General features: G+C 47.7%; 1 non-coding gene across 1 annotated transcript; it reads right to left on the bottom strand.

The window, feature by feature from the left end:
* Positions 1-1841: 1841 nt before the first annotated feature.
* LOC144500160 (U2 spliceosomal RNA) lies at positions 1842-2040 on the bottom strand. The gene has a single exon (XR_013498941.1). It is a non-coding gene; the product is annotated as a U2 spliceosomal RNA (small nuclear RNA).
* Positions 2041-24872: the final 22832 nt, after the last annotated feature.

Here is a 24872-nt window from a genome sequence, read left to right as displayed (position 1 = left end):
ATGTGGAAAATTATGCAGGTATATCTATCTGCAGAAAGCAGGACAAGTTCAAGCTGGTCACTTACCACCAAATCAGTCCACTCAACCATTGGCAAAGAAAAGGGAAATGTTGTTCACATCAAGCAGCGCTTACCAATAAGATGCTCACTAGTGCTCAGTTGGGTTCTGTCAGGACAACTGCATTGCAGACGTCATTGTAGACTAGGTCTAAACACAGGCAAGATGTGAGGTGACATCAATACAACATTTGGCATCATGAAGCCCCACAAACCTGAGGTCAAAGGGGTCAAAAGGCAACCTTTCCACTGGTTAGACTCAGACCTAGCACTCAGTAGTTCTCAAATTGGTGATTGTGGTTGTTGGAAACTAATCATCTCAGTCATAGAATCTACAGTGCAGAAGGAGGCTATTTGACTCATTGAGTCTGCACCGACAGCAATCCCACCCAGGTCCTATCCCTGTAACCTCACATGTTTACCCTACTAGTCCCCTGATACAAAGGGGCAATTTATCATGGCCAATCAACCTAACCCACACATCTTTGAAGTGAGAATCTTACCTGGCCAATTACTGCCCCATCAGTCAACTCTCAGCCTCCAACAAATTTGGGCGACACGGTGGCACAGTGGTTAGCACTGCTGTCTCACAGTGCCAAGGTCCCGGGTTCAATTCCGGCCTCGGGTCACTGACCATGCAGAGTTTGCACATTCTCCCTGTGTCTACGTGGGTTTCCTCTGGGTGCTCCAGTTTCCTCCCACAGTCCAAAGATATGCGGTTCAGGTGCTTTGGCCATGCTAAATCACCCCTTAGTGTCCCGGGGTATGTAGGTTAGAGGGATTAGTGGGGCAAAAACGTGGGATTACAGGGATAGGGCCTGGATGGGATTGTGGTCAGTGCAGGTTCGATGGGCCGAATGGCCTCCTGCACTGTAGGGATTCTATGATTCTATGACTGCAGCCATTCAAGAAGAGGGTAAACGATCACCTTCTCAAAGGCATTTAGGGATGGGTAACAAATGCTGGTGCCCACATCCCATGAATGACTAAAGTCATTTTAGGATGCTGTAATCCAAGTGGAATGCATATAACTGTACCCATGGCCGGAAGCAAGTGGTTTGTGAAGAATCTTTGACCTCAGGACAGAATCTCTCAGCATATGTCACACCATTCCTCGTAAAGCTTGGCAACTTTGAAGAACTGTAGAAACCACAAACACTTCTCAAATTGCAGGACCATCAAGTCAAAATAAATCAGGAACTAACCTATAAGTCGTTGATGATCCCTTTAAATAAAACCATTGTTCTTTCAATTGCTGAACATGTGTTCAGTTGTGCATACCTCACAGACAGTGTTAACTGTGGGTTGTAAGGATTAATGTGAGACCGAGGAAACAATACCACTTACAATATTATACAGAGGATCACATGGGAATAGTAGAGTGTAGGAGTGAGTCCAGTTGAGTCAGTATGAAGCTAGCACCAAGTCAGGACTTACCCTGTATATGGCCATGTTATTAATAAACAGTTATTGTTAAACCATAGTCTCCTAGACCTTTTCATGAGACAACATGCAACCTTACAATAGTCTGGAGCATTGAGTTTTAAAATGGCAACATTAGCTTCAAACCTGCCTTACACGCTGTTTGATGCCATTAGCTCCCCTCTGCATAATACCAGCAGACGCTCCCTGAATGGGACTTGATGCGAGCATGGACACAGGTAGCAGAGTTTTTTTTTGTTTTTATTCCAATTCAATCAAATCAAGTCCAATTCAGAGTCTCAACAAGTTGAGACTTTCCCGATCCAAGCTGACAAGACAGGGCTCTCACCTCCTGTCTTGGGCTTGATCTACATGATCCAAGCTGATTGGAGTAGGCATAGCTCCTCCTCCAAGGCTTGATCTCATTTGCATCTTAGCCAAAAGGCCGAGATGCCGCTTTTAAAAATTGCTTCAAATGAAGTTAAAATGTAACCTAATGACTTCAACCAAGCACAGCATGTCGATACTACACTTGATCTTAGCCAAAAGGCCGAGAAGCGATGTAACACCAATTTATGGAGGGTAGAACATGAGAGGTCAGTCAAGGATTGGGATAGTCAAGTCTAGAATAACAAAGGAATGGATAAAAGATCCAGCAATAGATGAGTTGAGGTAGGAAGGGCAGATTTGAACAATATTAATTTTTATGGTGGGAGTTTATCCGATCAATTTAACTGAAGACCAATGATCAAAATGGTTTCAAAAGTATCATCACTTGGCTCACCCAAGGAAATCAGGTCACACACTTTTACAATGCTAATTAATTTTATCTCGGATCATTACCTCTAAAGGTTTTCCATCATCAGTGGTGTAATAATGGTGGGCAGTATGGTGGCACAGTGGCTAGCGCTGCTGCCTCACAGCGCCAGGGTTGGTTTGGGTCACTGTCTGTGTGGAGTTTGCACTTTCTCTCCGTGTCTGCATGGGTTTCCTCCGGGTGCTCCGTTTTCTCCTACACTCCGAAGGCGTGCTGGTTAGGTGCATTGGCCATGTTAAATTCTCCCTCAATGTACCCGAATAAGCGCCGGAGTGTGGTGACAAGGGAATTTTCACAGTAACTTAATTTTAGTGTTAATGTAAGCCTACTTGTGACACTAATAAATAATCGTTTAATTAATCTGCACTCACTTTAACAATTCCTCTGAAGAATGGTAACAAACCTAGGAAGAGTCATGAGAAATACTGTGGAATACTGTGGAATAATGTGTACTGTTGGAATACTATATACCATTCTGGTCACCCTTTTATAAAAAGGATATTATTAAACTAGAAAGAGTGCAGAAAAGATTTACTAGGATGCTACCGGGACTTGATGGTTTGAGTTATAAGGAGAGGCTGGGTCGACTGGGACTTTTTTCTCTGGAGCGTAGGAGGCTGAGGGGTGACCTTACAGAGGTCTATAAAATAATGAGGGGCATAGACAAGGTAGATAGCCAATATCTTTTCCCAAAGGTAGGGGAGTCTAAAACTAGAGGGCATAGGTTTAAGGTGAGAGGGGAGAGATACAAAAGGGTCCAGAGAGGCCATTTTTTCACACAGAGGGTGGGGAGTGTCTGGAACAAATTGTCAGAGGTAGTAGTAGAGGCAGGTACAATTTTGTCTTTTAAAAAGCATTTAGACAGTTACATGGATTAGATAGGTATAGAGGGATATGGGCCAAATGGGGGCAATTGGGACTAGCTTAAAAGTTTAAAAGAAAAGGGAGGCATGGACAAGTTGGGCCGAAAGGCCTGTTCCCATACTGTAAACCTCTATGACTCTAAATACACTTCTGAAACAGACATCTTCATTGATAAAAGTGTTCTGTGTGCAATGTGTAGTGTTCTTTTCTCATCTTTTTGTTTTGTATTTTTCTTCCATAGAATGATGACACCCTCAAATACACATACTTTCCAGTCCAAAATCAGAGCCACTGACTAGCACAACTTCATGAAAGAATAATTTCCAACTTGAGGAACTTGTATATAATTGAACTAATCCATGATGATAACAATCAAATTGCATCAATTGAGCCATACACAGAATGGTTAGTGTGGTCTGGCCACTTCTTATTTGTCAATTTCCAGTTTAGTGTGACGAGTATTGCAGCAACTATTATAAAGTGGTTTTATTTGATTCAACTGAATCAAGATTTATGGGGTTCACTTTTTTGCAATAATCACCCTCCCCACACCCATTGTAAATTACAAGGTTCTAGAGACTTAAACATACGGCAAGAAAGGACACTTTAGATGGTGAATTTAGAAAGTTTATTAATCATTAAAAAGATAACAAGTGAGAAAGATAAAAAGCAAAATACCCATTAACAGCAATTAGCAATAATTAACAGAGGAGAAAACTTAACTTTAACAATTGAACAGACGACTCACCACCTTTCTCAGACCAGGTTGTGAAGTGACATCGAATCAGCTCTCAGCCCATCACTCTCTTCTCACCTCTCTGCTTCTGCCTTGATCAATAACTTGTCAATAATGAAATAAGAATTATCTCATTGGTTTTTATCTTAGAGGCAATTTTACCATCACATTGCACCCGTTTTTGGGCACAACGTGGTGGTAAAGTGGGCCATAAGGTGCTGAGCACGATCGGCACTGGTTTTCGCAGCCAGCGCCATTTTACGAGTGCTGAATTTCGGGAGCGGTCAGCCTCTCGCCGGAAATGGGTGACAGGCAAGTTAATATATTTAAATCTATTAAAATGAACATTTGCATCTGCTTAGCCAGGCCGGTGCTCAATCATCCGGGCTCAGCCCCCCCTCTGTGACTTCACCGGGGAAGGATCTTGCTGGTGAGGAATAGACTTGCTCCCCATGAACGGAGAGCAGCCGACTTGACCTTGCCGGTGGGACAGGAGGCCATTGAGGCCCCGCAGGGAGGCTGAGGGCAAGGGGGTGCCCCCTGGGCAGTGCCAGCCTGGCACCTGGGTAATGTCAAATCAGGCAGTTTGACATTACCCAGGAAGTGGGGCTAATAGGGGAGGGGCAAGTAGGGGAGGGGCTGTGGGGGAGGGGCTAATGGGGGAGGGGGCCCCTGCCACACTGCAGCGGTCGGTGGGGGGAGGGGTAATCCGCAATCAGTTTGGGTGGCGGGGTTAGTCAGCGGGGGCTGCATCCCGGGCCATAGGCCCTCACATTTGCCAGGATGGGAAGCTGCTTCAGACTGCCTGCAGTAGCAGGGGCCTGACAGCTCTCTCTTGTCTGTCGGACCCCTGCTACTGTTAATGCGCTGTGCAGCATCAGGGGCCTGCACATGTGCACTATCTTCCTCTGCAGGTTTTTGGGCACATTAAGCCCCACACATCGGCTTCCGCAGCGTGAATCTGACACGCTTGAAATTTTGCAAGCAGAGTGCTTATGGGGAGGACTAAAAACGGGCCTAAAAGCTGGATCTGAAACTCTCCCAGTTTCAAGTCTGCCCAGCACTTAGAATGAAAATGGTAAAATCACCCCCCTTGTCACAGCTTTCGGACAATGCTTCTTCTCAAACTAGACGTCGAGGTAAGTTTTGGTCTCATACAATAATTGATCAATATAACAGTCTATCATTTGGACGAAGCTGAGGGGTGACTTGATTGAGGTTACAAAATTCTGTCTACTCTATCTAGCCCGCTCATAATTTTGTAACCTCAATCAAATCACCACTCAGCCTCCTCTGTTCTGAGGAATACAACCTTGGCCTACCTAATCTTTCCTCATAGCTGAAATTTTCCAGCCTTGACAATATTCTTGTAAAGTCTTCTGTACTCTGTCAGTAATTATGTCCTTCCTATAATGTGGTCCAGAATTAGATGCAAAACTCCAACTGTGCCCTTACCAGCATTTTATACTGTTCTAGCATTATATCCCTGCTTTGGTATTCTACACCTCATGCAATAAAGGAAAGCATTCCATATGCCTTCTTTACCATTGTTATCTACCTTTCCAGCCACCTTCAAGGACCTGCTTACCATTCACCCCAGAAGGTTTTGGTAGACAGCAGGAGAGCAGTATAAATGATTAGCCATAAACCATGGTTAGATGAGAATAGGATTGGTTGAGGGAAGAATATCAATAGGCCTCACTGGAGGATCAGGCCACATAGTTGTTAGGAACTAGGAACCAAGATCTGAACCCCAAGGTCCAAATTTTAAGAAAAGAAGATGAATTTCAAGGTCTCTCACTTCCTCTATCACTCTCAATATTCTCCCATTTATTGGATATTCCCTTGTTTTGTTTGTCCTCTCAGGGTGCACTACCTCACAATTTTTCGGATTGAATTCCATTTGCCCACTCAATCAAACCATTGATATCATTCTGGATTCTCAGCTCTTCACTGTCAACTACACAGCCGTAACCTCCAACTTTGGTCACTTGCATTTTTGCAAATAATCTCTTGGACATAATTTTATCAAAAATCTTTGAAAGAACATATGAACAACACTCATCTACCTTCCCTTAGTCTGCACGCTTGTGGCATCCTCAAAATATTCAACCAGATTAGCAAATCATAACTTAACCCCCACAAATCCATGCTGACTCTCTGATAAGCTCATACTTAGCCAAGTGCTCAGTAACTCTGTCCCTGATAAGAATTACACTTGTACCCCATCACCGCGCTAACTCTACCTGCTCACCAATTCACCCCAGAAAGTTTGGATCGACAACAGGAGAATAGTATAAACGGTGAGTCTTGAACCAGGGTTAGATGAGAGTAGGATTGGGGGTTGCAGGAAGAATATCAATAGGTCCACACTGGAGGATCAGGCCACTGAGTTGTTAGGGACTAGGAACCAGATCTCCAAAGCCCAGCTTTTAAGAGAAGAATGGTATTTTTATGTACAATAGGTTGGTGGTGTCTTTGGTAGAGCTGCTCAAAAATGATTCAAAAATAGCACCAATATTAAGGAGTCCAGCAGTCACGTGAGTGGGAAATGAGAGTCTTCATAATGGACCCACAATCAAAGGCAATTCAAAGCACATCGATAGAACCCCCCACCAGTGAGACCCCGATATCAGGTCAAACAGAACTTGGTTTATAGTATCACCATATTGCTGGGCTTTGCAACTGATGAACTAGTTCAAATGAGGCATAAGATAGGATCTTGCTATCAGGTCAATGGATTCTCACATCAGAGAGATCGGTCAGAATGGATGTGTCTCATCATAGGATAGCAACACTTTTACATGATTTCAGGACTGTCTAAAAGCCAAAAAGCAAATGGGACCAAGCTACTGTTGGCATCTGTGGAGAATTTAAAAGGACACTCCAGGGCCAGTACTCAAGGTATAGAGGGCTGCTTCATTCCTACCAGCATGTTCAAAGGCACGACGTAGTTCCAACTCCCAGTCTCCCCCACTGACAATTCACTGGAAGCTCCAGGACACCCAGAACACACCAATGGATAAAATGTGTAAGAAGGAGCCAATGTGTGGGGATACTCTCACTGTTTTTAAATACATCAGGGCTGGAACTCAATCAAAATGCCACAAATGACTTTTACTGTAGAACAGGGAAGCAAAACTGGGTGTGTGCATTTAAGGTTTGGGGATAGGATGAGAACATTGATTTGATGAGAAGAATTCTGTTTATACTGACCTTGGGATGGAGCTGGAGTTTGGAAAATGGAAGGAAATTTCTGCTCTTTTCTCATGAAGAAGTTCAGGTTGTAGAGAGAGCTGGCTAAATATCTTCAGCTGTTAAGAGAGTTTGTTCTTATTGCTTCTCTTCTGCCTCCAAAATAGCCATTTAAGAAACTCAAGAAACCACTTTATAACTAGTATCTGCCACTGAGCAAAAGATAAACTTCTGGCATTGTGCAACGGAGAAATAATACCAGCACAGCAAATGAAAAACTGCAGCTACAACAACTTAAAGAGGAAAAGAGAGATTTAGCAAGTGATCTGTTTCAAGATCTGAGCATTGAACATCTTCTGAAGGCTTTGGAATTGTAAGCAGTCCTTGTCCTAGTGGGAGGTCATGATGTGGAGATGCCGGCGTTGGACTGGGGTAAACACAGTAAGGAGTCTAACAACACCAGGTTAAATTCCAACAGGTTTATTTGGTAGCAAACGCCACTAGCTTTCGGAGCACTACTCCTTCGTCAGATGGAGTGGAAATCTGCTCTCAAACAGGGCACAGAGACACAAAATCAAGTTACAGAATACTGATTAGAATGTGAATCTCTACAGCCAACCAGGTCTTAAAGATACAGACAATGTGAGTGGAGGGAGCAGTAAAGAGATGTGTATTGTCTCCAGACAGGACAGCCAGTGAGATTCTGCAAGTCCAGGAGGCAAGCTGTGAGGGTTACTGATAGTGTGACATAAACCCAAGATCCCGGTTTAGGTCGTCCTCATGTGTGCGGAACTTGGCTATCAGTTTCTGCTCAGCGACTCTGCGCTGTCGTGTGTCGTGAAGGCCGCCTTCGAGAACGCTTACCCGAAGATCAGAGGCTGAATGCCCATGACCGCTGAAGTGCTCCCCCACAGGAAGAGAACAGTCTTGCCTGGTGATTGTCGAGCGGTGTTCATTCATCCGTTGTCGTAGCGTCTGCATGGTTTCCCCAATGTACCATGCCTTGGGACATCCTTTCCTGCAGCGTATCAGGTAGACAACGTTGGCCAAGTTGCAAGAGTAGGTACCATGTACCTGGTAAATGGTGTTCTCACGTGAGATGATGGCATCCGTGTCGATGATCCGGCACGTCTTGCAGAGGTTGCTGTGGCAGGGTTGTGTGGTGTCGTGGTCACTGTTCTCCTGAAGGCTGGGTAGTTTGCTGCGGACAATGGTCTGTTTGAGGTTGTGCGGTTGTTTGAAGGCAAGAAGTGGGGGTGTGGGGATGGCCTTGGTGAGATGTTTGTCTTCATCAATGACATGTTGAAGGCTCCGGAGGAGATGCCGTAGCTTCTCCGCTCCGGGGAAGTACTGGACGACAAAGGGTACTCTTTCCACCGTGTCCCATGTTTGTCTTCTGAGGAGGTCGGTGCGGTTTTTCGCTGTGGCGCGTCGGAACTGTCGATCGATGAGTTGCGTGCCATATCCTGTTCTTATGAGGGCATTTTTCAGCGTCTGGAGGTGTCTGTTGCGATCCTCCTCATCCGAGCAGATCCTGTGTATACGGAGGGCTTGTCCGTAGGGGATGGCTTCTTTAACATGTTTAGGGTGGAAACTGCTACACTTCTCCAGTTTCCACCCTAAACAACGGTGTCTACCTGATACGCTGCAGGAAAGGATGTCCCGAGGCATGGTACATTGGGAAAACCATGTAGACGCTACGACAACGGATGAATGAACACCGCTCGACAATCACCAGGCAAGACTGTTCTCTTCCTGTGGGGGAGCACTTCAGCAGTCACGGGCATTCAGCCTCTGATCTTCGGGTAAGCGTTCTCCAAGGCGGCCTTCACGACACACGACAGCGCAGAGTCGCTGAGCAGAAACTGATAGCCAAGTTCCGCACACATGAGGACGGCCTAAATCGGTATCTTGGGTTTATGTCACACTATCAGTAACCCCCACAGCTTGCCTGCTGGACTTGCAGAATCTCACTGGCTGTCCTGTCTGGAGACAATGCACACCTCTTTAACCTGTGCTTAATGCTCCCTCCACTCACATTGTCTGTATCTTTAAGACCTGGTTGGCTGTAGAGATTCACATTCTAATCAGTATTCTGTAACTTGATTTTGTGCCTCTGTGCCCTGTTTGAGAGCAGATTTCCACTCCATCTGACGAAGGAGTAGCGCTCCGAAAGCTAATGGCATTTGCTACCAAATAAACCTGTTGGACTTTAACCTGGTGTTGTTAGACCCCTTACTAGTGGGAGGTATCATGCCTCCAGTTGCAGTGCATAAAGTGTTTAAAGTTAGATAAGATAAGAATTAGGACTAATGTCTTCCAGCATAGAAAGATGATGCAGTTGCCCACAGGGAGCTAGATAATTCTGAATGATGTGCAGGAAATCCAGCTGAGCTATCAGTTAAACAGAGTTCTCAGGAGAATTGGTGTCATTGATTGGAGGGCAATTCATAGAATCGTAGAATCATACAGTGCAGAAGAGGCCCTTCGACCCATCGAGTCCACAACGACACATTAGAAATACCTGAACTCCCAGCTAATCCCATCTGCCAGCATTTGGCCCATAGCCCGGAATGTTATGATGTGCCAAGTGTTCATCCAGATACTTTTTAAAGGCTGTGAGGCAATCTTTGTGCCCTAGACAGAGATATTGAGGTTGTACAGTTTGTACACCCATCTACATTAGATTACTGCTTATAATTGGTAGGAATATTTATGTTTAAGTAGGTTAATGACACTATCTCTAGAGACACCGGTGGATGAACTCTTTATTTAAGATAAAGAGGATGTATGTTGAATAGTGCAATGTCTGCACTCACTGAATGTATCACAGAAAGGGCCAGATCTTCATTCTTGGAAAAACCAATTCAAACAAATTCAGTCCCAATTTGTTGACCATAAGTTGCCTTGATTTAAGGGTAACTTATGGTCAACTTACGGAAATAACAAAAATGATGTGGAATTTTGGCTTATACTTCTGTGCAGATTTCTAGATAGAGCTGGATTTCTACTTGTGTCGAGCTGCGTTACTGAGACAGGGTTAACCAACATCCTGATTAAGGATTATTCCCTGCCACATCAGCAATTACGAATGGTGACTCCTGGTAGCAGGAATTAATGAGAAAAGAGGAAATAAGCCAGTCCCTTTTAACTTCTTACAATGTTGTCCTTCTAATTTTTATTCAAACAATATTTTCTTTTTGGAGGCACATCTTTTGAGGATAGTTGAGAAAGCAGAATTAACAAGGACATCTTATCCAGATCAATGCAAATTATACTTTCACAGCTTTGAGAGAATGGAAGAAAAGTCTTTATTTGCATAACATTCAGAGGATGCTATGAGAATAAAGCACTTTTGAAGCATGAGCTTTGCAGATATTGTAGATATTGTTCAAAGGAATTGTTACGAGGGAACTTCCATTTGGAGCCCTGCTTTTTCCGGGCATTGTATATTTGTTTGATCTGCAAGAATATAGACTGAATAATGACAAGGCTAGCAGTTGAAGAATATGTGTCAGGTGGCATTGACAGAGGAGAAGTGATACTTAGGGAGGCATCAGGTGGGGTGAGTTTAGCTCAGTTGTCTGGATGGCTGGTTTGTGATGTAGAATGATGCCAACAGCATGGGTTCAATTCCTGTAGTGGCTGATTTTATTCATGAGGTTCCTGCCTTCTCGACCTTGCCCCTCACGCGAGATGTACTGATCCTCAGATTAAATTACCACCAGTCAGGTCTCTCTCACTGGGAGAGCGTCCTTTGGGACTATGGTGGAATTTCATTTCATTTTTTCAAATTGAAGGGGGATTCCAACGATGAGGGAGAAGGAGATTTAGGGTTCTGTGTATAAATAATTAGTGTGGAAAAGATGGATAACAATTATACAAAATAGTGAGTTTAAGCAGTGTTGACCAATACACTCACCACAGACATACAGTGCATCAACACAATTCAATTTCCGAGCTCCACAATGCTCAGTTGTGTTAAGGCTGAGCAGTGAGTATGAGCATAGGTAACACTCCCTGGATCACTATTTGTCATGATCGCCTAATAGAACAAGGAAGAATCAACCAAACTGCAATTAGACAGGAGTCACATATTAGTCAGACTGTAACTATGTTTATCAGATGATAAATCAGTTGTTGAATTTCTAGTATCCTGGAAGCTGAAGGGCCATTTGTTCAAAGAAAAAATAAAATAGTCTGCCATTACCTTTTCTGTTCCTGTTCTCTTTCGGTGCCGAAATGGTGATTTAAATCTGGAGGACTACGCTGTGCGAGGGGGAGACAGTGGTATAGTGGCAATTTCACTGAACTAGTAATCCAGAGGCCCAGGCAAATGGTCTGAGGACATGAGTTTAAATCCCACCATGGTAACTGGTGGAACAGAAAAATAAAACCTGGAACAGAAAATTCAGGAGCGATTCTCCTATTGCAACCCGCAACTTCTCTGGCGGGCCGCGGTTCCAGGATTTGATCATACGCTGGGAACGCATATGCATTTCCCAGAGTTGAAGGCCAGACCATGCTGGAAACCAGTGGGAAGACAGGTAAGTCATTTGAATCTTTTTTAAATATGTTTTAAATGTATTTTAAATGTAATTATTGGGAACTTACCGGTTCCAATTGAATCTCCCACCCCGCCAGGAGTATTTGATTCCGACGGGGTTTAGAGTAACTCCCCACGGTTCGGGGAACTAGTGGGAGACCCCACCAGAATGAAGGGGGTAGCACTCGGGGCCCCAGGGGGTTGGGTGGCAGGGGGTGGTGCCCCCTGGGCATGGGCACCCTGGCAGTGCCAGCCTGTACCCCCGGCACTGCCCAAGGGACAAAGTGTCCATGCCCAGGGGGACCTTGGCACTGCCCAGCAGGCATTGGGCAGTGCCAAGGGGGTGGGGCCTATTATGGGTGGGGCCTAGGGGCAATCGGTGGGGGTGGGTGGTCCTGCTGCCACTCTGCATTGAGATCGGTCTGGGCTGGGGAGAGACGGGCTGGGGGGGTGATGGTGTGCCAGGGTGGGGGCCTGCCTCCCGGGGGGGGGGGGGGGTCTGACCCCGAGTGGGGTCAGTGAGGGGTGGGGAGGTCTGCCAGGGTGAGGGGTTGGGGGGATTGCCATTGCTGGGGGTGTGGGCTGGACATTGGGGCACCCGGGGCAGGGGGGGGCGGTCAGGGCTGGCCAGTGATCGACATGGCCAGCAAACAGGGGGACTGGCAGATCGGGCCCACTGTGCATGCACAGAGTTCCAGAACTGTCAAACTCCGGAGCGAATAGGCCCCGCCCCCCGGGTTTTTAATGAGATTCCCGATTGGGACCTCTGCAGTGCACAGAGTGCGGAGATTCGAGTGAAAAGTTGAACTGACAAAACAGTCGGGATCTAGAACCGTTTTCCCACCAATTCAGCGCTTTTGGGAGAATCCCCCCCCCCCCCCGGATTTTTAATGGTGACCATGACACTATCAATGACTGTCGTAAAAACCCATCTGACTCACCAATGTCCTTTAGAGAAGGAAATCTGTGGTCCTTACTGGTCTGGCCTACATGTCACTGTCATGTAGTTGGCACAGTAATGTAGCTGGTTGGGCCCAGAGCCTTGGGTAAACATTAATTGCATCCCATTATTGCAGATGACGACCCATCTGCCCCTTGCCCCCAGTCAGGTTCTGCATGGTGTTGGCGGGAAATCATGCTAGCATGAAACACATTTGGAACAACATAGTGCACAGATGTCAGGACTCTCCTGTACAATGCCTGGGCATTCAGAGGCCGCCAGCAACCAGGGAGCCAGAACACCACAGCAGTGAGTCAGGGCTGCATCTGCAGGTGGACCCACCAGATTAGGTGTCCTGGAGGGGGTCCGTTTTGCAGCCTTAAAGTGTCCCAGGACATCCATCTTCTCTCGCAGGAGGTTCATCTTCCGGTCTCAGGGCGTTCCCGGAATTCAAGTCTTTTAAAGATGAACATTGATCTACTGTCCATAGACCATTAGAAGCAACTTTCAACAGGCCATAGTTTAGGTGGCCAGCACTCCTACCAGAAACAAACAGCCTGACGTATGTAAAATAAATATAAAGTCATAACATATTTAGCCACCCAATGTCATTTGAGAGTAAGTCCACACTAGCCTTGCTATAGTGCTTAAACTTGTCCATTATTCATTGGCAATTTATAGATAGTAATGGTCAGATTAAGCACAATTTCAAAAAGCTCAGTGGAAAGCAGGAAGCATGCATAGAAACCCTACAGTGCAGAAGGAGACCATTCAGTCCATCGCGTTTGCGCCGACTCTCCAAAAGAGCATCTTACTTTGGTCCACCCCTACCCCCTACCCCTCCCCATCCACTGTTCCGCCCCTTTTTTCCTGCTCCTTTATCTCCCTCTGACTGTTGGGAGACCTGTAGTATAATCCTAGCAAAGTGATCACCCCTTTTTTATTCCTAAGTTCCACCCATAAGGACTCATTTGAAGAGCCTTCTAAGACATCCTCTCTCATTACTGCAATGATGGTCTCTTTTACCAATAATGCAATGGCCCTCCTCTCTTCATTCCCGCCTATCATACCTGAAACCTCTATACCCTGGAATGTTGAATTGCCAATCCTGCCCTTCTTTCAACCATGTCTTAGTGATTACAATAAGATCATATTTCCAGCACCTAATTTTCTGTGATTTTTGTTATGATAGTCTTGAGCCTTATAGTTTTGTGAAGGGGAGGTCGTGTCTCACTAACTTGAGTGAGTTTTTCGAGGGAATGACGAAGATGATTGATGAGGGTAGGGCAGTGGATGTTGTCTACATGGACTTCAGTAAGGCCTTTGGCAGACTGGTGCAGAAGATGAAGTCGCTTGGGATCAGAGGTGAGCTGGTAAGGTGGATACAGAACCGGCTCGATCATAGAAGACAGAGGGTAGCAGTGGAAGGGTACATTTCTGAATGGAGGGCTGTGACAAGTGGCATTCCTCAGGGATCAGTGCTGGGACCTTTGCTGTTTGTAATATATAAATGATTTGGAGGAAAATGTAACTGGTTTGACTGGTAAGTTTGCAGATGACACAAAGGTTGGTGGATTTGTGGATAGCGATGAGGACCATCAGAGGATACAGCAGGACATAGATCGGTTGGAGGCTTGGCAGATGGAGATTAATCCGGACAAATGTGAGGTAATGCATTTTGGAATGTCCAATACAGGTAGGAAATATACAGTAAATGGCACAACCCTTAAGAGTATTGATAGGCAAAGGGATCTGGGTGTACAGTACACAGGTCACTGAAAGTGGCAACGCAGGTGGAGAAGGTAGTCAAGAAGACATACGGCATGCTTGCCTTCATTGGCCAGGGCATTGAGTTTAAAAATTGGCAAGTCATGTTACAGCTTTATAGAACTTTAATTAGGCCGCACTTGGAATATAGTGTTCAATTCTGGTTGCAACACTACCAGAAGGATGTGGAGGCTTTGGAGAGGGTTCAGAAAAGATTTAACAGGATGTTGTCTGGTATGGAGCGCTTTAGAGGAGAGGTTGGAGAAACTTGGTTTGTTCTCACTGGAACGATGGAGGTTGAGGGACGACCTGATAGAAGTCTACAAGGTTATGAGGGACAAGGACAGAGTGGATAGTCATAAGCTTTTTCCCAGGGTGGAAAAGTCAATTATTGGGGGGCATAGGTTTAAGGTGCGAGGGGCAAGGTTTAAAGGAGATGTACGAGGCAAGTTTTTTACACAGAGGATGTTGGGTGCCTGGAACCTGCTGCCGGGGGAGGTAGTGGAAGAAGATACAATAGTGACATTTAAGGGGCGTCTGGACAAATACATGAATAGGATGGGAATGGAGGGATATGGTCCCCAGAAGGATAGGGGGCTTTAGTTCAGTCACGCAGCATGGTCAGTGCAGGCTTGGAGGGCTGAAGGATCTGTTCCTGTGCTGTAATTTTCTTTGTTCTTTCTTTGTACTTTATGGTTTCTTTGTTCCTTGCTTCTGAGTTTGCTGTTAAAATTTCTCAGACAAAAACTATTCTGTTACCTTTTTCCTTTATAACATGCTGCAGGTCCAGAATCAGAATCTGCCTTGCCAGATTTATCACCCTTCCGGATGGTGAGCTACCTGTCCACCACGGATTTCACACTGGTAGCCTGACTGTTCAATCTAAAGAAGGTCCAATGATCAAAATGGTTTAGCTTTTCCAACAGCATCTTCCCTCCGCGCACCCACTGCCCAGCCCACACCAAAATCAAAGGCACTGAGTTGCACAATATTAGAAAAGAATAAATTCCGATTTGAGAAACACATGACTAAACCAACCCATGACAATAACGATCAAATTGCGTTGATTGAGCCATACACAGGATGATTAGTGTGGTCTGGCCACTTCCTGAACAGCGATTTATAAATCTGTTAGTTACTGGCAAATATCTATTTTCTCATTATTCATGAATTTCCAACTTAATGGGAAGAGTATTGCAGCAACTGGTCATGTGATTGTTACCCTGCAATTCATATAAAGCCTTGACGTGACACTGACCTAATGCAGACATTGAGCTGTTACTTAAATTGCCACTGGTTTTATAAAGCTAAAAGCGCGGCTGCTCAGCCATGACTAATGTCACTTTGCTGTTTATTTGAGAATCACAAAGAGAAATATGGGCCGTGATTTTCCCATCCCACTGTGCGAAAAAATTAGCACAGTGGGCCGGGAGAATCGCGGCATCAGTCGATTCGCAGGGTTCCCGCAAACGTTCGCACTGCACGTGCGTCTCCCAGGGCCGGATTTCTGCATCTGCGCCACGCCAGCAATTGGCTGGGAGGCAGGGTCAGCATTTAAATAGTATTTAGAATCCAAGTTAAATGCTATTAGTGGGCCCGGGACTGAGGTATCTGAGCCCACTGGCCTCTCCCATCCCGCCAGAGTGTTTCACTCTCGCGGGGATTACACCAGCTCACCACTTTCGGGGAGATGGCGGCCTGACCCTGCTGGAGTGAAGGGAGGGCAATCGGAGCACCCAAGCAGTGCCAGCCTGTGCCCTGTGACACATCCCAAGGGGCAAAGTGCCCATGCCCAGGGGGCACCTTGGCATTGCCCATCGGGAATAGGGCAATGTCAAGGGGGCGGGGTATATGGGGGCAATTGGTGGGGGTGGAGGGTCCCGGTGCCACTCTGCCATTAGGAACATTGGAGACAGGAGGGAGGCCAGCAACCAGGGCAGACTGGGTCTGCCGGGCGAGGGGTCTGCCGGAGGTGTGGGGGTCTGCCGGGTGGGGGTCTGCACTGTGGAGTGGTGGGGGGGTTGGCACTGAGAGGGGTGGGAGCTGGAGATTGGGAAGGTCCGGGACGGTGGCTGGGGGTCGAGGCCGGCCCGGGAATGGTCCGGGGGGAGGGGTGGGGGGGGTTTGCGATCGGGCCATGGGGAAGTTGGGGGGACAGCACTGTAGGGGCCCGGGCTGGTCAGCGATCGAGCTGGCCAGTAACTAGGAGGCTGACAGTTCGGAGCTACTGCGCATGTGCAGAGGCCACCTGCTTTCAGCCTCCCGGGTGGGAATAGGTCCTGCTCCCTGAAATCTAATGAGATTCACGCCGATGGCCCCTGCATTGCACAGAATGTGGGCGATTCTAATCTGAACTCCCACTGACAAAACCACATGAATTACTCCAGTTTTCCCACAAATTCAACACTTAGAATTTTTGGGGGGAATTCCGCCCATGGAGCAGAAGGAAAGTTTTGGCAAAAACACTTGGCCATTTATTCTGCTAAACAGTGAAGTACAAATGTGGTTAATATTCCCGTCATCACATTTCCAAATATTGAAAATTGCTGACATCTGCTCATGTCTCAATTAGTCTCTATGTATCTGTTTTCTACATTGTGCAATACCCAGGTTAAAATTACACCTCATACATTGGTGTACAGATGTTGCCTGCAGGTATTCTTTTGAGGTTACGGTAGGGTTGCTAACTTTGGTTGGAGACATTCCCAGAAGATTAAGTCACATGTCATTCTAATGATAGGCATCCAAATACATGACTTCTGTTATTGCAATTACCTACTAACAGTAGAGATTCCCGTCATTGAGTATCTCTCCTCATGGTTTTGTGCCAACAGTGGTTAGATGGCAAGCTCCAAGCACCACGGGTTCATCAGGAAGCGGATGAGAAAGAGTGTCTGTGGACAAGGGAGGGAATTGAACCAACGGTGGTAGAGGCGATGGGGAAAGTATTGAGATTGGGAAGAGGAGGTAGAGAATTGGGGATAGGAGTAGAGGATGGAGAACTGTGGCGGGGAGCAGGAGAGAGAAATGGTGGGGGAAACTGAAGATGGGGAAGAGAGGGAGAACAGAGTGCAGGGAAGTGGGGGGAGTGGAAGAACTGGGGAAGCAGAAAAGGATAAGGCTGAGGGAGTTCCGAAGGTGGGGTGGTGGTGGGGGAAGAACTGAGGGCAGTGGTGGGCGGAATCATGGGCAGGAAAGGACAGGGTGGGGGAAAACCAAGGGCATGAGGGAAGGAGAGATAGGGAAGGGGGAAACCAAAATGGAAGGTACTTTGATTCCACCAGTAACTAATAGTATTACCCACTGAAACTGCACTGATAACTGACAGTAAAGAAGTAATTCTCAGATTTCCATCATAACTAATAGTAATACAATAACTCACTGATTGTGTATTTGTAAACAATAATGACAGCCCAATGCCCTAGTAGTGATTATTCCATAGAACCATAGAAAATGTATGGTGCAGAAAGAGGCCATTCAGACCTTTGTGTCAGCGCCAGCCAAAAAAGAGAAAGAATAAGTCAGCCACTCATTTTAATCCCACTTTCCAGCAGCTGGTCCGTAGCCGTGCAGATTACAGTGCTTCAGGTGCAGATCCAGCTGCCTTTTCAATGGCTTGAGGACTTTAGCGTCAACCACTAACTTAGGCCCTGACTTCCAGACTCCCCCCTCTCTCTGAGTGAAAAAGATTTTCCTCATGTCCCCTCCAATCCTTCTACCAATCACTTTCATTCTATGCCCCCTGGTAATTGGGCAACACGGTGGCACAGTGGTTAACACTGCTGCCTCAAGCACCAGGGACCTGGGTTTAATTTCTGGCTTGGGTCGCTGTCTGTGTGGAGTTTGCACATTCTCCCCATGTCCTCATAGGTTTCCTCCGGGTGCTCCGGTTTCCTCCCACAGTCCAAAGGTGTGCGGATTAGGTGGATTGCCCCTTATTGTCAGGGGACTAGTAGAGTAAATAAGTGGGGTTACGGGGATAGGGCCTGGGTGGGATTGTGGTCGGTGCAGACTTTCCTGTCTGCCTTGCCGAGGCCACTCAGAGTTTGTTACACCTCAAGTGTTCACCCCTTAGTCTCCTCTGTTCTAAGGAAAGCAACCGTAGCCTTTCCAATCTCTCCTCATTGCTGCAATTTTCAAGCCTTGGGAACGTACTTATAAATCTCCTCTACATTATGTCCTATTCACACTGAGACCATGCAGAGCTTGAACCCACTGCTTTGCACCTCCGGATCACTTGCTGGTTACTTTAAAAGGCCTAATCTCTCTCCCTGTCGGCTTGCAGTCTGGTTTAGACTCAGGTTCTGTGTGAGGATATCAATGCTGAACCGTGAGCCTCAGTCAGAGCTGATCTGTACACGGACATCAAAACTGGCCAATAGAGACCGACCTTAATCAAACTGAGAGATTGTACAGAGGACAGTGGGTTGGTGCTTGAGACATTTCTCACAGAGAATTTCATCAGAATAGGAGGGTGGGAATTGCCTTCATGGCAGGTAGGCCCCACTGCCAACTGAGGCCTTTAAGTATGCAATTAATGCCCAGTTAAGGTCCTCACCCTGCCACCATTGGTATTAACCCTGTGCTGGGGGCAGGGGAGAGGAGTACTCACCATGCAAGGAACACATCAAGCAAACGCTAGCGTGTTTACTTGCGGGCTACTGGGAAGTGTGGAGGAGCCTCATTCAAAGGCACTCAGTACTTGATCAAGGGACCTGGTATTGGGAAGGGGGGGCCCACTGAGTTACCCCCTTGCTGCCAACCCACTTGCCCTGCCACCATTGTCCCTGAACCCCACCCGTGGCCCTCTCCTGCCATCACCTATTCGTGCCCTGGATCCCACCTTGAACCAAGACCTGAGTTGGGTTTGATACGGGCAGCACCCACTGCTCCCTGGTGGCGCTGCTGAGTGCAGAAGAGCTATTAGCCTCTGGTTGGCTGGAAGCTCCGGGCAGATAGGATTTCCACCCCGGAGGGTCCTGAGCCCAGGGGAAATCTGGCCTTTCAGTGTGTGAGTGGCTCCAAATGTGGTGACTTCCCTGAAAATGTGTGAGGTGGACACCAGCTTTCCAGCTGGCAGCCAAGACCCACTTGCCCACACAAGATTCTGCTTCTAAGTTTCACTCACTCTTTTACTGGCTGTTTATCTTTCATTCACGTCTACTCACCAGCTTGCTGCTACCGCTCTTGGTTCAATGGGAAATGCTGGGTCCCAAGCCTTTATTTCTTCCCCCAACACTATTGAGCCCCAATACCACAAGTCTCCTTCTCTCCCATTGCTTCCCATTGCACAATTCCACATCCCTCCCTGAGATCAAGTCTCCATGCACCAGCCCCCATCTCTCTCCCCCTGATCTCCTCATCCCCAGACTCCATGAATCCACAGCTGGAATTTTAAGCCCCGTCAAGGGTGGGTTGGTAGATGAGTGTTGAGGTCCTGGCTTGAGGGCTGTTTAGTGGCTGCGAGATGACCCAGCCAAGGCAACTCACCCCAATCTTTCCAGTCAGGGGGCATGGCTACCGGGCTGGCCAGTATATTAAATTGGACCTGAGCCAGGCCCAACAGGAAGCCCAGGCTCAGGATTCGCGGCCATCACGGGAATACTAAATGTGCAGGGGGCTATAGACTGCACCCACATCACCCTCAAGGCCCCGGTGAAGAATCCAGGAAGATTCATGAACAGAAAGGGCTTCCACTCTATTAAGCTGCAGTTGGTGTGTAACCACCAGCTGAACATCATGCACGTCTGCGCCAGACACCCCGGCAGTGTGCAGGACAGCTTCATATTGAGGAGCTCTGATGTCCCAGAAGTCTTTGAGGAGGGGCCCAGGGTGCAGGGATGGCCCATGGGGGACATGAGGTACTCGCTTCAGACTTGGCTGAAGGTGCCTGTACGGAGGCCTGAGACTGATGCAGAGACCCGATATAATGAGGCCCACGTTGCCACCCGCTCAATAGTGGAGCATAGGCCTCCTCAAAATGTGCTCCAGGTGCCTGGACCGCTCTGACGGAGCCCTCTGATATCGTCCTGCATTGTGGTGATGCGCTGTATCCTACACAATCTGGCGTGGCAGCGAGGAGACCTTTTGGAGGAGGAGGATATGGAGGCCAACCAGCTGGGTGTTGCTGGGAAGGAGGCCACCAAGCAGGATGAGGAAAAGGAGGAGGAGGAGGACGGCAACGACAAGAAACACCATCCAGATGCTGGAGGGCTGGCGGCAGCAAGAATCAGGCATGCAAGGGCGGTGGGGGAGGTCCTGGTCTCCATGCATTTTGGTCACTAAGGGCCTGTGATGCTCCACGTGGGTTCCACCCCACCTCCCTCCCTCACCCCCTGTGCAGTCCTACAATCAATTGCAACACTGTAACATCAGAGTGGTGAGCCTGGGTACGCTGTGTTAGCAAGTTTCTGTGGCAGGCAGGAGGGTGATGACGACTCGCTATGCGCCATTGTGATGAAGCCCTGGTGCAAACTAGTCCGACTCCTACCTGAGCTCCGCATGCACGCTGGCACCTGGGCCCACATCCGTTTGGTAAGTAAGGGAGCACTAAAAACCTCCATGCAGTGCCATGGGGCAGGAAGTGGGCGGGGAGGGAATCTCTCCTGGGTTCTGGGAATGCCATGGCAGATGCTGTAAGTCGCTGCCAATGCATGCCACCCACTGTAGCCAGTGAATTATTTGAGCACCTTGATTTTCTCAGTAGCAGTGCGTTGAGGGACATCCCCCACTGACATCAATGTGCAATTGGGGTAAGTACATCCCTGTTAGAGACTAATCAGAGACAAATTAGTCACAGGTGTGGGGTGAAATAACATTTATTGGTGCCAATAAAAGTGCCTTCAAAATAAGTGATAATATAAAAACATGTGAATGTGAAACATTAAAGTGCCTAAATATTCTATCTAATTAGGGTTGCCCTTCACCCATGCCACCTTAGTGCAGCTACAATGTCTTAACTTTATGAGGCCTATCCCTACATCTCAGTGTCTCCCCAGGATGTACATCGGAGGTGGAAGTGGCCAACTGCCTACCATGCCCCATGGCCTGTGATGCCCTTGGCGAGCGTCCTCTGGAGGCCCTGGACCTTGAGGGCCCTGGCCAGCTTCCAGATGTCAGGGCCATATCCATGACACCTTCCTCATCCTGCTGCCCCTGAGATGCCCCGGTGTTAGGAGGAGAGGGGAGTCAGAAGGTGAAACCACAGCCGCAGTCTCCTGGGTGGAATGGCCATCACGGGCTCGAGCCCTTCCTCCTCCCTCAAGATTCCTGTGGGCCCTGGGTCATTCCATGGGACGGCGGTACTTTTGCAGCAAGCTCCAGAAGCTCCGGCATTACCCGGCCCTGTCAGTCCTGGAGGACCACCTGTGTTCTTACCATAGTGGCCGACCCACTGTGATGGCCCTCAGAACCACCTGTCAATGGCCGCAGCAAGTGCCTTCTGAGACAGGGCCACACTTTGCAGCCCCTCAGCCATGATCCTCTGCGACTGGGCCACTTTCTCAAAGACTGCTGCCATAGCCCGCTGTGTCTCAGTGCTATTCCAATGGGTCTCCTGCAAGCGCTCGAGCCTTTCAACCATGGGCTGCAGAATCTCGAGAAGCCTGTTGAGTCCCTCAGCTGTGGCCCACTGTGACTCTGCTGTGACTCTGCTGTGGCCCACTGTGACTCTGCTGTGGCCCACTGTGACTCTGCTGTGGCCCACTGTGACTCTGCTGTGGCCCGCTGTGACTCTGCTGTGGCCTGCTGTGACTCGGCCATCACTTGGAACCTGCCACTCATAGTGAGGATTCCCTGCCTCAGGCTTTGCACTGTGGACACCACCCTTGCTGTCTTAGCCTGGAAACAACACAAAAGCAGGCAATAGCTGGTCCCCCTGAAAACTTTGGGACTCCTCCCAACAGCCTCGCAGTCGGTCCAGTGTGGCCATCAGCCCCTCCTGCATTCTCTGGCTCTGTTGTTGCATCTCCAGCAGCTGAGGGAGAAGTGATCTCAGAGGCCCAGCATGTAGCCTGGGGCCAGCTGAGTCTCCGCCTCCGGCAGGCCGCCCCCGTGCCAGAGGCTTTGGACATTCCCTCCTCCACCTGATGTACATCAGCAGATTTGGCTTGCTCAACAGAGAGTGACCCAGATGCCTCACCACTAACTGAACCCACCTATGTGACAGTCTCTGGGGTGGTGAATTACGAGGTGGAAGTTGACGCAAAACTGGTGCCGGCCTCAGAGGTCCCTTCATCCGCTTCCTCCGAGGAGTCTTCCAAGCTGTCAGGGGCAGGATGAGTGGGAGCAGCAGTGGGGGCCGCGATGCCAGATGACCCAGGCATGTCGGGGTCCCTTCCTGCAACACAGGACACAAGGTTAAGTGAAAGTGAACGTATGGAAACACAGCCAGCGAAGCGATGGCAGTGTCATCTCTGTCTTTCTGGAGATGGCCATTGCCTGGCAAGATGGGACATGGACTGTTTCAGTATCTGTAAGTCGTGACAACGAGCAGGGAGCAGAGAGCTTCGGGGGAATTCTCCCGTCCCGCCTGCCACGGGAATTGTAGTGGGCAGGGTGCGGACCATGCAAAGATCCATTGGCCTCGGGCGGGATTCTCCGGTTTTGGGCGAGCGCGGCCAGAGAATCCCACCCCTTGCGTCCTGCCTGCATCTCTTTATGGTGGGCCGTGCGGGGGGCGGGGGGGGGGGGGGGGGGGGGGGGGCGGGCGGTTGGTGGGGGGGTGGGGGGGCGGTTGGTGGGGGGGGGGAGGGATAAACAAACATCTTGATCTCCACCCTGGAATTCCATTTAGCTGCCTGTAAAATCTTTCAGCAAGAAAAGATACAAAATACTGAAAAAATTAAATGTGACCTAGAGATAGGTGAATAGTGCCCAATTTTAAGCTAGGATTCTGCTGTGTGCTGTGATGTTTGTCTCAAAAAGCTACATAGTGCTGTGATTTGCTGCAGTTACAAGAGAAGTAAAATAATGTGGAAAATTGGAACAGCGCTGAGATGAATTCTGGCGACAATTTGAGCCAGAAAATGAATGCATTCTACATTTCCTATTTACATTCAGCAATGAATATATTATCCTCTTTGGCAAACAACACTATAATTTCCAGTTCATCTTTTTAGCTGGTTATTACTGTGGCATGTTAAGAATCAACAGATCTGAAAACAATAATCAGTGGTTCAGGAAAACCCTGTTACAAATTCCTTTCTCCTGCTAAGCTAACAAATGCGGTCATGGAATATACCGTAACAGTGTTTACATTCATTTCCGATAGCTGATAATGTTAAAAACAACTTTTGTTGTGTTTTTGTGCACAAGTATAAAATAGTGGGCTAAACTTTACAAATGATATTCGTATAGCAGGTCCAAGTTTGGGAATTCAGGAATGGTGGCTGGTTCAGTCCATATGGGTTTCAATCTCCAAGTGAGGAAAATTACCTGGGCTCCATGCCCAGTTTCCAAAACTCACCCCTGTTGAGCAAATTGCTGCATGATAATTTGCGAACCCTTTCCCACTCTCCCTACAGCATGGTCAAGATGCTTTTGTATCGCTCCTTTGCCTCACATGTCTTCCCTTCTGAGTGTATGAGTGTGTGAAACTGGTACACATGCTGAATTTGACTGCTATAGAGAAAGCAGGGAGGCTGCTGGGAAAGGTGCCACAGCTTACCAATTGTATTTTTTAACATAGTTTACCAACAGCTGCTCAATGGGATTTTAAGAAGCCAACTGGCAACTATTGCTGGAATTAGACCTTAAAGTATAATATTAAATCTGTGATCGTAGTTTGAAACATTTCTCCTGGGAGCAGAGAGGATTAAGAGATGACCTTATTTGAGGTGTTCAAAATGATGAACAGGTTTGACAGGGTAAAGAAGGATATTTGTATTTCCACTGGTTGTATGTCAATGACGAGGAGGTCACAATTTCAAGATGGTCAGCCAGAGAGTTGGGAGTGAGATGAGGAAAAACGTCTTTACTCAGAGAGTTGTTGGGATTTGGAATGAGTTGCCTAGGAGATCGGTGGAGGCAGATTCCATTAAAGGTTTCAAAAGAGAGCTGGATACATATTTGAAAGTGATGTATTTAGAGGGCTTTGGATATAGGGCTGGAGAATGGGATTAGCTGGGTAGCTGCTTTGGGAGCCAGAGCAGACACGATGGTGTCTACTTTATTTTTAATTATTGTACTTTGAGAAGCAGTTTGGGAAGTCAAAGACGCTATCTAAATATAAACAGTTGATTATAACATCCTTTTCTGGCCCTTGCCTGGGTGTTCGCACTGGAACAGATGCCAAAGTCGCCATGGTGGCTCAGTGGTTAGCACTGCTGCCTCACAGCTCCATGGACCTGGGTTTGGTTCCCAGCTTGGGTCACTGTCTGGATGGAATTTGCACGTTCGCCCTGTGCCTGTGCGGGTTTCCTCCAGGTGCTCCGGTTTCTTCCCACAGTCCAAAGATGTGCGGGTCAGGTGCTTTGGCCATACTAAATTGCCCCTTAGTGTCCTGGGATGCATAGGTTAGAGGGATTAGC

The sequence above is a fragment of the Mustelus asterias genome, chromosome 10, assembly GCF_964213995.1.
Source record: "Mustelus asterias chromosome 10, sMusAst1.hap1.1, whole genome shotgun sequence".
Lineage (NCBI taxonomy): Eukaryota > Metazoa > Chordata > Chondrichthyes > Carcharhiniformes > Triakidae > Mustelus > Mustelus asterias.
This window is presented reverse-complemented; position numbering and strand designations above follow the sequence as displayed.